This window comes from Ips typographus, linkage group LG11 (genome assembly GCF_016097725.1).
Source record: "Ips typographus isolate SLU linkage group LG11, UJ_Ityp_2.0, whole genome shotgun sequence".
Classification (NCBI taxonomy): Eukaryota; Metazoa; Arthropoda; class Insecta; order Coleoptera; family Curculionidae; genus Ips; species Ips typographus.
Genome location: NC_138432.1, coordinates 1,135,191 through 1,147,258, shown reverse-complemented (window position 1 = coordinate 1,147,258; position 12,068 = coordinate 1,135,191). Strand labels below are relative to the sequence as shown.

The following is a 12,068-nucleotide window of genomic DNA, read 5'->3' as shown; positions in this document are numbered from 1 at the left end:
GAGGAAGAAGATCCCAAAACTTATAAAGATGCACTAGCAAGTGATGATTCTGAGAAATGGAAGCAAGCTGTTCAAGATGAAGACATTGCCTTAGAAGAGAACCAGACTTGGGAATGTATGCAGAATGTTCCAGAGGGTGTTACTGAAAGTGATGTGATAAGTTGTTTTGAGGGGGGTTTTTAGGCGTAAGCAAAATGAAAGTGGTAGAGTGAATCGCTATAAAGCTCGTCCTGTAGCTAGGGGTTTTCAACAGAAAGAAAATGTGCTTATTGATGATTTTTATAGCCCTGTGGCGAAATTAACATCTGTTAGAATTTTTATGGCTTTATGTAATAATTTAAAAATACCTGTCTTTCAACTGGATGTTTGTAGTGCATTTTTAAATGGTGATATTAAGGATAATGTATATATTACTTAATTTTTACAACTTTATTTCATTTTTCATTAATTTAAAATTATTAATATAAATTATGTAAATCGCATTTTTAGTTCTTTTACAATGCCAGAACATGGATCTTGTTAATATTGTAAAATATTAATAACAGCAAAAATTTGAGGCAAGGTGATGTAAAAAAAAATTCTTCAATGACTATTTAAACCAGACTACAGTCTTAAAATTACTACTATAATTTACTGGAATCCTAGCTTGCTGCGTTCAGACATTAGTCATAAGGGATACTATGGCTGATGCTGCCCCAGGTACGATTACAAAATTGCATAGATAGCCCTACTGATGCATCTGCATCATTACTAGAAGTTTTTGTAGTCTGAAATTTTTTAAGGGTGGTCAAGTGCCTATTTTACAGAACTGCATCTGGTATATGCTGCATAAATCACACTACTTTTTCATGTGGATGAAAAATAAGGATATAAACATGAGAAAAGTGTTCGTTCTAATTGAGGACCAAACTACCTACTATGAAGACTGTAACATTATGTCACGAATGGAAAATCCATTCATTTAAAAGATGGACTTATTATTTAAAAGCATTAACTTCATTAAATTGAAGCAGATCTTCGGAGATGGCAAAATAATAAAATGCGCGAGGCAAAGTTACAGTCAGAATGCACATAGTCCATCATCGCTATTTTTAGCCATGACAAATCCCCGCTACTGTTGCGATGCAGGCGACGAGGAATAACAAACTACGTCAGCCAGTCAATCGTGTATAAATTAAGCTCGACATTCGTGGAGACGAGAGACGATCAGAGATAGTCGAAGACTCTGCCTTAGGCGATAGAGCCCAGTCAAACCCTCCAGAAAGCTGCCTTCATCATTGTGTAACAAATGTAAGTATGATTTAATTATTGTAATATTTTGTGCATGTAAAAAGTACTGTTTGAAGTGTTACTTTCGGGAATTATGATCGAAGGTTTTATTCCGATTCACTAAGTTGATAAACCAACCATTTTGTCAATTAGATTTAACTGTTATTTAGTTATTAAATTATATTTTTCTACCAAGTGGTTTGATTCTACCTCTGAAACAAGATCTCGGTAAAGGCGTTTATTAAAGTAATAAACGCACGTCTCGTTTAACTTGTTGGGCCAAAAGGGCTTTACAATTTAAACGTGACAATATCCATAAGTCGAGTTGAAGTTGAACAGTGAAACCTTGTGCAATGTTTTCAACAAGCAACAGTGGACAAAAGAGCTTATTTTAAGGTAAGTTAACTGACTTTTTTTTTTGCTGAATTTAACATTATTATGATAATTTCAATTCTAACATTGAATGAGAAGTATTGCAGTTTTCATTATTGTTTTAAGTTTAACATAATAATCACCATCAGATAGTGTAGTAAACTCGATTGCTGAACCTCAAGCTAATAATATGTATTATACCTAGTCTTATTTAAAAGCAGCGTTTAAGTAATAGCAGCAATAAGGTAGTTTGCTGTGAGTTTAACTAATAGGTCTAGAAACTACTCATATGAGACAATATTTACCTATCTAGTAGTATGATTGTATAGCAAACATCTTTGTGCAGCTGCAATGTTTTTGTTCAAAGAAATAAGCCAATACTTAATAAAGCTGAATTTTTAGATATTTTGAATATTCAAGCTTACCACTTTATATAAATACTTTATCAGAAGGAAAGTAATACCTCTACTCAGTGGAGGTAGACTTTCAACTTGTTCAATGTAAAGAATCACCCATTGGTTTTAAGTTAAAAATAACCTAAGTATAAATGTAACTAGGACTAAATTCAGCGTATTTGGGAGAAAACAGAAAGTTAGTAATATAAATGTGGACAACATATACATTGAAATGAACGGAAGTAGAATAGCGTATGAAAAAAACATAAAGAATTTTGGAGTAATTCTAAATCTAAATTTCCGAGTAAATGCGCCATTATGTTATGCGAAAATATTCAAAGAAATTGTGAAAGTGGTTCAAAACAGAGCAATGAGAACAATTTTGAAATGCAACACTTCCATACACGCAATGCAGGAAACCCTCAACATACTCCCTGTAGAAGAAAAAATATGGTTTGATACCCATGTATTTGTGTACAAACTAAAGAATGAATTATTGCCTGATTACATATTTGTAAAAAGGTAATTATTTTATCTGACGTACATAATTATAATACAAGACATTGTAAAGATTTCATAATTAGTAGAAAATGTGAATCAAATTTAGGTTTTAATTCATTACTGTATAGGGGACTTCTTTGATTTAATTGATTGTCAGTCAATATAAAGGAATCGCCTAATGTACCGGGTGACCCAATAAGAGTGTTCCTCGACCATATCTCGGGAACCGTTCGTCGTATGACTTTGGGATGAAACATTTTAAATCATCCATGAAGAATCGCTGGAACATATTTTAAAGTTCTAAAAATGACCACCAGAGGCCGTAACTGCAAGCTTAAATTTTAAAAGTGCATTTTCTATAAATTTTGCACAATAAACTAGAATTTTTTTTCCACATTTTTAAAGCGAACCAATTTATCTATCATTTTCGTAAAACACAATTTTCTGTTATTTCAAAAACAAAGATGGCGTGGGGTGTTCAATTGTTTTTGCAATAACCTGCTTTAACTTCTTAACGGTTTGACCAATTTCAACAAATTTGGTATTGTTGAAAAAAGCATTTTTTGGGCAATAAGAATCAACCAAAATATAGTTAATTTAGTTGAATAATTCTCCGCCAGGGAGCCAGCCTTGACACCATAACTCAAATTCCAAAAAAGATAAAAAACAAATGGTATGATATGACTTTTTCTTTATGAAAATTTGAAGGCCAAGGATGGCGCGGTAAATTTCATAAAACTATCAAAAATTTAGCTACATAATGAATAAAATGTTATAGAAGCAATTGTAAGTCTAAATTGAATTGATTTAGGCATTATTTAAAAAATACCATATATCAGAACATTCATGTGGTTCCAAAGGGACTAAACCTTATAGCTTATGTTAAACCTTCTTTTTAAGTTATACCTTATACTTTTTAATTTTCAAACGTATTATATATTGTTTGGCAGAAATTGACTCCAAAAATCACACAAAACAGGAGGACATTACAATGCAATAGACAAATTCCGAGTGTAACATTAAAGTGACTTAATAAGTTCAGGATGCATTTAGTCGCTTTGGAGCAAGATGAATGTTCTGACGATATGTGGTATTTTTTAAATAATGCCTAAATGAATTTTATTTAGACTCACAATTTTATTCACTTTTATTCATTATGTAGTTAAATTTTTAATAGTTTTATGAAATTTACCACACAGATCTATTAATGTCATTTTCTCAATATTTCAGGTTAGGAACGATAATTTAAAAAAACGGTTTTCACTGGCCTATTTGGATGTTATTTGGCTACTTTTTCATAAAGAAAAAGTCATATCATTCCATTTGTTTTTTTTTATCTTTTTTGGAATTTAAGTCATGGTGTCAAAACTAGCCCCCTGGCGGAGAAATATTCAACTAAATTAACTATATTTTGGTTGATTCAATACCGAATTTGTTAAAATTGGTCAAACCGTTAAGAAGTTAGAGCTAGTTATTGCAAAAACAATTGAACACCTCACGCCATCTTTGTTTTTGAAATAACAGAAATTTGTTTTTTACGATAATGATAGATAAATTGGTTTGCTTTAAAAATGTGGAAAAAATAATTCTAGTTTATTGTCCAAAATTTATAGAAAATGCAATTTAAAAATTTAAGATGGCAGTTACGGCCTCTGGTGGTCATTTTTAGAACTCGAAAATATTTTCCAACGATTCTTCATGGCCGATTTACTTAAAGAAATGTTTACCCCAAAATCATACGACGAACTGTTCCCGAGATATGGTCGAGGAACAGTCTTATTGGGTCGAGTTAAAACACATTCGAGAAAAAATGTATATGCAACTTTCTAGTGATTTGCTTGTTGGTTAATTTTTGGGACATGTGTGAATTGTATTGTTTTGTTTTTCATGTAGCATTATCGCTAAATAAATACTATTATTATATTAATACTGTGCACCCGAGCACCCACTGTGACGTCACGCGAGGTAGCGTTTCGAGAAAACAGGTTATGCTGATAGGGCCGCCCTCTTGGATCTGTTGTGTTGTCAAGTAAAATTCCCAGATTCCCACTTCACTTGTCACTTTCACAATTTGCTTTTGTTTATTTGTTTTAGCATGCTGCTAAAATTAATTATATTTTTATGACAAAATCTAACAATTTAATTGGTGAAGATTATGCACTAAAATCAAGTAAATGTATATTTTTTGATTGACATAATGGATACAACAGCTGCTGGCCCAGGTAAGATTACAATGACAATTTCATACCTAACCTATGTAATAAACCATGCTAATGCTGATGCATCATTACTACACATTTTTTAAGGGTGGTTCTAGTAACTAATTCGGCTAGTCTTACAGATCTGCAACTGGTATATGCTGCATACATCACTACTTTTCCATGTGGATGAAAAAGAAAATACTTTTATGAAGAAAGTGACTACATTTCCCAGGGACTGCAATCAAGTCAACTTGAAAAAGAAAAATTGTGTGCAATATATCAAACTATCTACATTAGGTACAACTGTGGATTAAAAAGCAAGTTTTAAGGTGAGTTAACTGATTTTAAAGCTAGATTTGTAGTTCTAATTCTGCAAGAAGTAAGCAGCAAGCAGTAGTAGCCATGTCAATTCATGGTTCGACTTTAGTAAGAAGGAAATAACATAACCCCAAAGTCTTATAAACCATCAAAATTTTATTTATTATGTTGTGGGTTGTCATTTTTTGGCAAAAGAAAGTATTTGTCAAATGATATTCCAAAAATCTATGAATGGGGGTAAAGACCAGTAGTATATCTATAATGGAAGCAGTAAGGAGCAAGGTAAGAAATGAAAATGATTCATTTCTTGCTGCTTACTGCTTGCGGTTAATGTGGCTTGCACTTATTTGTCAAACTATGAATTAGAGTGTTACAAGTATATTATTTATTTTTACTACAGCTTACTGATTACTTCTTCTTGCGGAACTAGAACTATGAATCCAGTGTAATGATAGTAACATTAACAAAAATAAAAAGCAATACAGTTTTCATTTTACCTTTAACACAATAATCATCATTGTACAGGGTGCTGCATTTTCGATGGTTTTACGGGGTACAGAGAAAACGGTAATAGATAGAAAAAAAGTAGCATACGTGTTCCGATCTCATTTTCTGAGCTGAGATGATTGGCGAAGAGTGGGCTGCGCAAACTTCTTTCGTTTCAAAGATACGGGGGGTTTTTGAAAATTGGTCATTTTGGAACATCCTCTGTATTTCATTTGCTATTAAAGTTATCAAAAATGGAAAAACGGTTTCCGGTAGAAGTTTTGACGTAGAATCCAATGGCGTAGTCAGTTTTTTTCTATTACGTTTAGTTTCTGACATATGACACTAAGTTATATTTTTTTTAATGGAACACCCTATATATTTTTAGGTCATTTAATTCTGTTGATTTTTACTATTTCAACGGTGTATTAAAACATATAAGTTTGTAAACGTTAATCTTCGTAATTAGAAAAAAAGCGTTTCCTTAATAAAAAGTGCTAAATAATATGTATAAAAATACCCACAGTCGAAACCAAATTTGGCTATATTCATATTAACATGTTACATGTCGTTTATAAACAGTTTTTTTAACTTCTACCTTAAAAATAGTAGAAAATAGAAATGGCCACTTTTCTTATTAAAGTGACGGTACAACTGTTTGTAACTTAGATTTTTAATAAGATTTATTAAAAATATTTAATTTCCTGATGTGTTAGCTTATATGATTTCCGATTTTGTTTGGTATTTTAGATATTGGTTATTTTTTAGCTTAGCAAAGGTCCTTTTTTTAAAATAACAGGATTAACCTCTACAAACTTATATGTTGTAATACACCGTTGAAAAGGTAAAAATAAACAGAATTAAATGAACTAAAAATATATAGGGTGTTCCATTTAAAAAAATATAACTTAGTGTCATATGTCAGAAACTAAACGTAATAGAAAAAAACTGGCTACGCCATTGGATTCTACGTCAAAACTTCTACCGGAAACCGTTTTTCCTTTTTTGATAACTTTAATAGCAAATGAAATACAGAGGATGTTCCAAAATGACCAATTTTCAAAAACCCCCCGTATCTTTGAAACAAAAGAAGTTTGCGCAGCCCACTCTTCGCCAGTCATCTCAGCTCAGAAAATGAGATCGGAACACGTATGCTACTTTTTTTCTATCTATTACCGTTTTCTCTATACCCCGTAAAACCATCGAAAATGCAGCACCCTGTACACTAACACTTAGTTTTTTGGTAGGTTAGAATATGTCCAAAGTCATAAACACATCTATGCTATCTAATTTAACATAACTTGAAAAGTATTTTGCCGGGTTTCATGGTTGGCAAGTTTTGGACAGAGTGGTTTAAACCATTGGTTTTAACCCGGTTAAAACTGCCCTGGTCAAATTTGTTTTGGAAACTTTAGTGGTCAAAACGGGTCAAAACCAAAAAGTTCAAAATTAAAAAAATATATATATCAAATTGTTTTAATTATTTTTTAAGAAATGTTTTACCTCAAAATATACAAACATTTGTACTCAAAATAAAAAAAAAATTATTTTAAACAAAAAGAAACATTTAAACAACAAAAAGCCAACAAATTATAAACCTGCCTATTATACCTACATCAAGTCATCATTGTCTTCCTACCTTTCAACATTTTTATCTTGTTTTATTTTTAAATTTAACATTCTATATACAGAAATCAGTTTGTTACATTTTTCTACACCTAATTTATATATTTTTTAAATTTTTATTCTAGGAATACATTTTTTATTTTGGTTTTAACCAGTTTCAACCATTTTGACCAGTTTTGACCACTGCCCTGGTCGAAATCAAAAAAAGTGGTCATTTGCACATCCCTGCCTGGTTTATACTTTTAAATTTAAAAAATTAATATGATTTTAATTACATGTAAAATTGAATGAAAATTATTGTTGTTTATACTTTTCAAGATATGCTAAATTAAATGACATAGATGTGTTTTTGGCTTTGACGTATTTTAGACATATTCTAACCTAAAGAGGGTGAAAAATTCATGAAAAAGTTCAGCTATAAAATAATCATTTGTAAAATTTAAAATATTAACTAATGGATGAAGTTTTCTTTGGCTGTGGTTACCACACTAGTTGGAATCGGTGTATTCTTGACAAAACGATGGAAATGAAATTGGAGATATGGAGTAAGACTGATAAACAGGGAATGAAGGAAAAAACAAATCAAGTTTCACATTTTATCACAACGAAGGTTTCAAGAATTTGCCCTTAGTTTAAAGTTGGCAAACATGTGGCTATAACTTTTTAAATTTAAGTTAAAACTTAACTTAATTTAACTTTTTAGTTTAATTTGTTACTTTGGAGGTATAAACCGGGTGATAAATTTGTCTTTAATGAACATTTACTTTAATTGTTAATTTGGAGGTATAAACCAGACATTGTCCCCTGTTTATACCCCCAAATTAACAATTAAACTATATTTTCGTTAAAGTAAATTTAATTTTATCAACGTTAAAGCTACACATTTGTATATGACATGCTGTACTTAAAATTTACACAAAACTAAAACTAATGTTAACTTAAAAGTGAACCAACTTTCACCATTGGGTGAAATTGAGGCTAATTTGTGAACCCTAATCACTTTTCGTTGTGATAAAATGTGAAACTTTATTTGTTTTTTTTTTCTCATTCTCTGTTTATCGGTCTTACTCCATATCTCCAATTTCTTTTTCATCGTTTTATCAAAGATACACCAATTCCGACTATTGCGGTAACCACTGCCAAAGAAAACTTTATTCCTTGTTTAATATTTTTAACTTTACAAATAATTATTTTATAGCTAAACTCTTTCACCCTTTTTAGGTTAAAATATGTCTACAATACGACAAAGTCAAAAACACATCTATGTCATTTAATTTAGCATTTCTTGAAAATTACAAACCACAATAATTTTCATTCAATTTTTCATGTAATTTAAATTAAAATTAATTTTTTAATTTGAAGGTATAAACCGTATAAATTTACATTTATTTTAAATTAAATTAACTTTAATTATTTTTTTTAATTTGGGGGTATAAACCAGGCATTAGTTTTTTTTTAAATAGAACCTTATATTTTTTAATACATTTGTAGATACTAGGTAGAATTTGAAAAGTTTTATGTTGTCTATACTTCAACCTGATAGTTTTCCTCAAGGTTTTACTAATATTGAATTTTTTAAGATATTAGTTTTTACTTTGATATAAAATTGGTTGTATTACCAATTACCATTGTTTACACAGGGACCACAAGTTAGATTTACGCAAATAAATTTGCGTTAGATGCTACAGGGCGTTCATTTTTTTACAGAGTGTTAAATGCGTCATATTTTATGGTTTGATTAAATATAACAAAATAACACTACTTAAACAAAGATAAAAATGGTGAGGTTTTGTTTTTTGTTTATCAATCCCAATCCTCTGACCGGTTTCGCCGTATTACGGCTCATCAGAGAGGCTATAGGGCTTGATAACCAAAGAACAAAACCTTCGTTCCAGTATAGTCAACTGGATGCCAGAAATGATAGTTGTGTGCAACATCTGGTGACATCTGTACTCAACTCTATGAGTTAGAAAAACAAAGATGTTTTGCTATGGAGATCCATGGTGTCAAAGTTTGCATAAAAAGATCTAAATTTATTTATTTCTTCAAAAGGGCTGCAGATACCTATGTTCATAAAACTTTGTAGGTGTCAACAACAGAGCACGCTTTGGAATAAAAAAATATATTTTTCAATTTTGCCAGTGGTATCCAATTGAACGAGTTGGTGAAGATTTTTGTTTTATCAAATATAAAGTTTTATGAAAATAGCTGCAGCCGATTTGAGAATTATAAATAAATTTAGATTTTTGTTATCAAAACTTTAAGATCCTGTACCTCCATAACGAAACATTTTTGGATCATGGTTTATATAGAAAACTAGGTTTTTGACGTTTAATCGAACCCTAAAATACAGGGTGTTTCACGATAAATGCATCATATTTTATGGTTTGATTAAAAGTAAAAAATACCCTAGTTTGCTAAATAAACCATGGGCAAAAGATGTTCCATTATGGATATACAGAGTGTTAAAGTTTGAATAAAAAAATCTAAATTTATCTATTTCTTCAAACCGGTTTCAGATATTTTTCTAAAACTTTGTAGGAGTCAACTGTCCACGATAAGGCACGTTTTGCAATAAAAAACATAATTTTTAATTTTGCCAGTAGCGTTCAATCAAACACGTTCCTGAATGTTTTTGCAAAAAAATATGTATTCACCACCCTTTTTCCATTAAACGCAAATCAATTTTGAATTCCACATTCAATTTAGAACAGAAAAGCTATCTAGTAACTTTTCGGTACACCTTTCTGTTTTCCAATAAAAAATTGAAAATCATAAAAATGTACCCATAAAATCAATTCTAAATCGTCGATTGTTTATTTTATTAATCAATATCTAAATTTTATTAATTTAGTGTTTTTTAAAAAAAAATTATTCAATAGGAACAAGCAGTATCTTCTTCTTCATAAAAAAACTGAATAAATCACAATTTTTAAATTGAATAGAGGCGAAATTCGAAGATATAGTATTAATTGTAAGGGTTCTTTTGCAGGATTTTTTATTCGAAAACGAGATGACGTACCAAAAAGTTACTAGATACTTTTTCTGTGTTAAATTGAATAAGAAATTCAGAACTGATTTGCATTTTTTGGAAAAACAGTGGCGTACATATTTTTTTTTGCAAAAATGGTCAATAACTTGTTTGCTTGGACGCCACTGGTAAATATAAAAATATATTTTTTAATGGCAAAACGAACTTTATCGTTGACACCTAAAAAGTTTTACGAAAATATCTCTTATTGTTTTAATGAAATAAGTAAATTTTGATTTTTTTACCCAAACTTTAACACCCTGTATCTACATAACGAAACATTTTTGGACCATGGTTTAGCAAACTAGAGTTATTTTTTGACCTTTAATCACACCCTAAAATATGACGCATTTATCGTGAAACATCCTGTATAACGCATTTACCATGAAACACCGTGTTGACTAATTCAGCTTAAGTAATTTCGACTTTTGTAAATGGAACAGCCTGTGTATTCCTTATTTTTCTGATAGATAGCTTTTACAATTCAACTTTTGTGAAATATGTCATATACCTACCTAATTTAAATGTCTGCGATTTATTTATATGTTTTAACTTTTACCTGCATTTTTTGTTATCTTAACTAAACTATAATCTGAAAATTGTCTTTAACAATTCAATTGAACCATAAACATTTTAAATTGTTGTTAATGACATACAAAATTAAAACATTTGTTTTTCTTATCAATTATACAGGGTTATTCACGTTATTCGACACGGAAAATTGTGACTAAAGTATTCACCTTCAACAAACTTTTGATTCTGGAATGGATATAGACCTATTTTAGGTATCTTTTAAAAATATTTTCAAGATGTACCGGTTGTCCCAAATGCAGAAAAAGTATCAAAGTTATATTTTTTCAAATGGAATACCTAGTATTTTATTTGATTTTCAGAATCTACGTTGAAAATAAAAGGTAATGAATGACATTGAGGTTTGGTACGTCTAAACTTTACAGTTTCTCAGATATTCGTTATTTTGTAAAAGTTTAGAACAAATTTTAATGTTGGGACCTACTAAGAGATCAAGTTTTAGGATCCATGGGTGAGAAATTGTCTAGCTCATACAGGATGTCTCAACATTTTTCTCCCAATAATTGCAACCTTTAAACTTTAACAAAATCAAATTGAACACCACCTATTTTATGATTAAAGTAGATGCAAAATTTAATTATCTATCGAAAATTATTGAGGTCTCCTATGGCTAAATGTTCGCGTTTTCTTGGAAAGTCAATTCATCATTCATTTCTCGAACTCGCACCGATTTTGAGTCATTTTTGATACCCTTGAGAAATGACCACAGATTAGCGAATTAGCGAAATTTTTAGGAGTATATCCATTAAGATACTTAATAATGTTGCTGAAGGACTCAAAAACGGAGTAGTTGGATGTTAAGTTTAGTTCTAGTAGTTTGTAGTCGAATTGTCGCCGTTTTAAACATTTTTATGAATTATTTTTGTTTGAATGATTTATTTAATTATTTTTATGAATTACTTGTATAGCAAATTTACAAAGTATTAAGCCACTATTTTATTCTAAGCTTTACTTAGATTAGAATGATAGATATGTAATTCGAAAAGATACCAAGTGATCTTTGAACGATATTAAAAATCAGTCAGTCAGCTCTACTTTAGGAAATGTCGATTTATCCAAGAAAACGTTAACAATTAGAGGTATGAAACCTTAATAATTTTCGATAGGTAATTAAGTTTGCATATACTGTAATTGTGGTTCCATTTGATTTTGACAAGTTTATACTACTTCAAAAATTTAGTTTTTGATTAAATAATTTTTTGAGACCCCCTATATGAGCTAGACAATTTATCACTTTTGGATCATAAAACTTAATCTGTTATCATCGCCCAAACCAAT

General features: G+C 30.2%; 2 long non-coding RNA genes across 2 annotated transcripts in view; one reads left to right on the top strand and one right to left on the bottom strand.

The window, feature by feature from the left end:
• The window catches only part of LOC145735654 (uncharacterized), a 262,556-nt gene that overhangs the window by 147,334 nt on the left and 103,154 nt on the right, over positions 1–12,068 (top strand). The gene's annotated exons all lie outside the window — the stretch shown is intronic.
• LOC145735663 (uncharacterized) lies at positions 4,703–5,073 on the bottom strand. Its single transcript, XR_014179735.1, has 2 exons — positions 5,031–5,073; positions 4,703–4,939 (listed from the first exon to the last, which is right to left on the bottom strand). It is a non-coding gene; the product is annotated as an uncharacterized LOC145735663 (long non-coding RNA).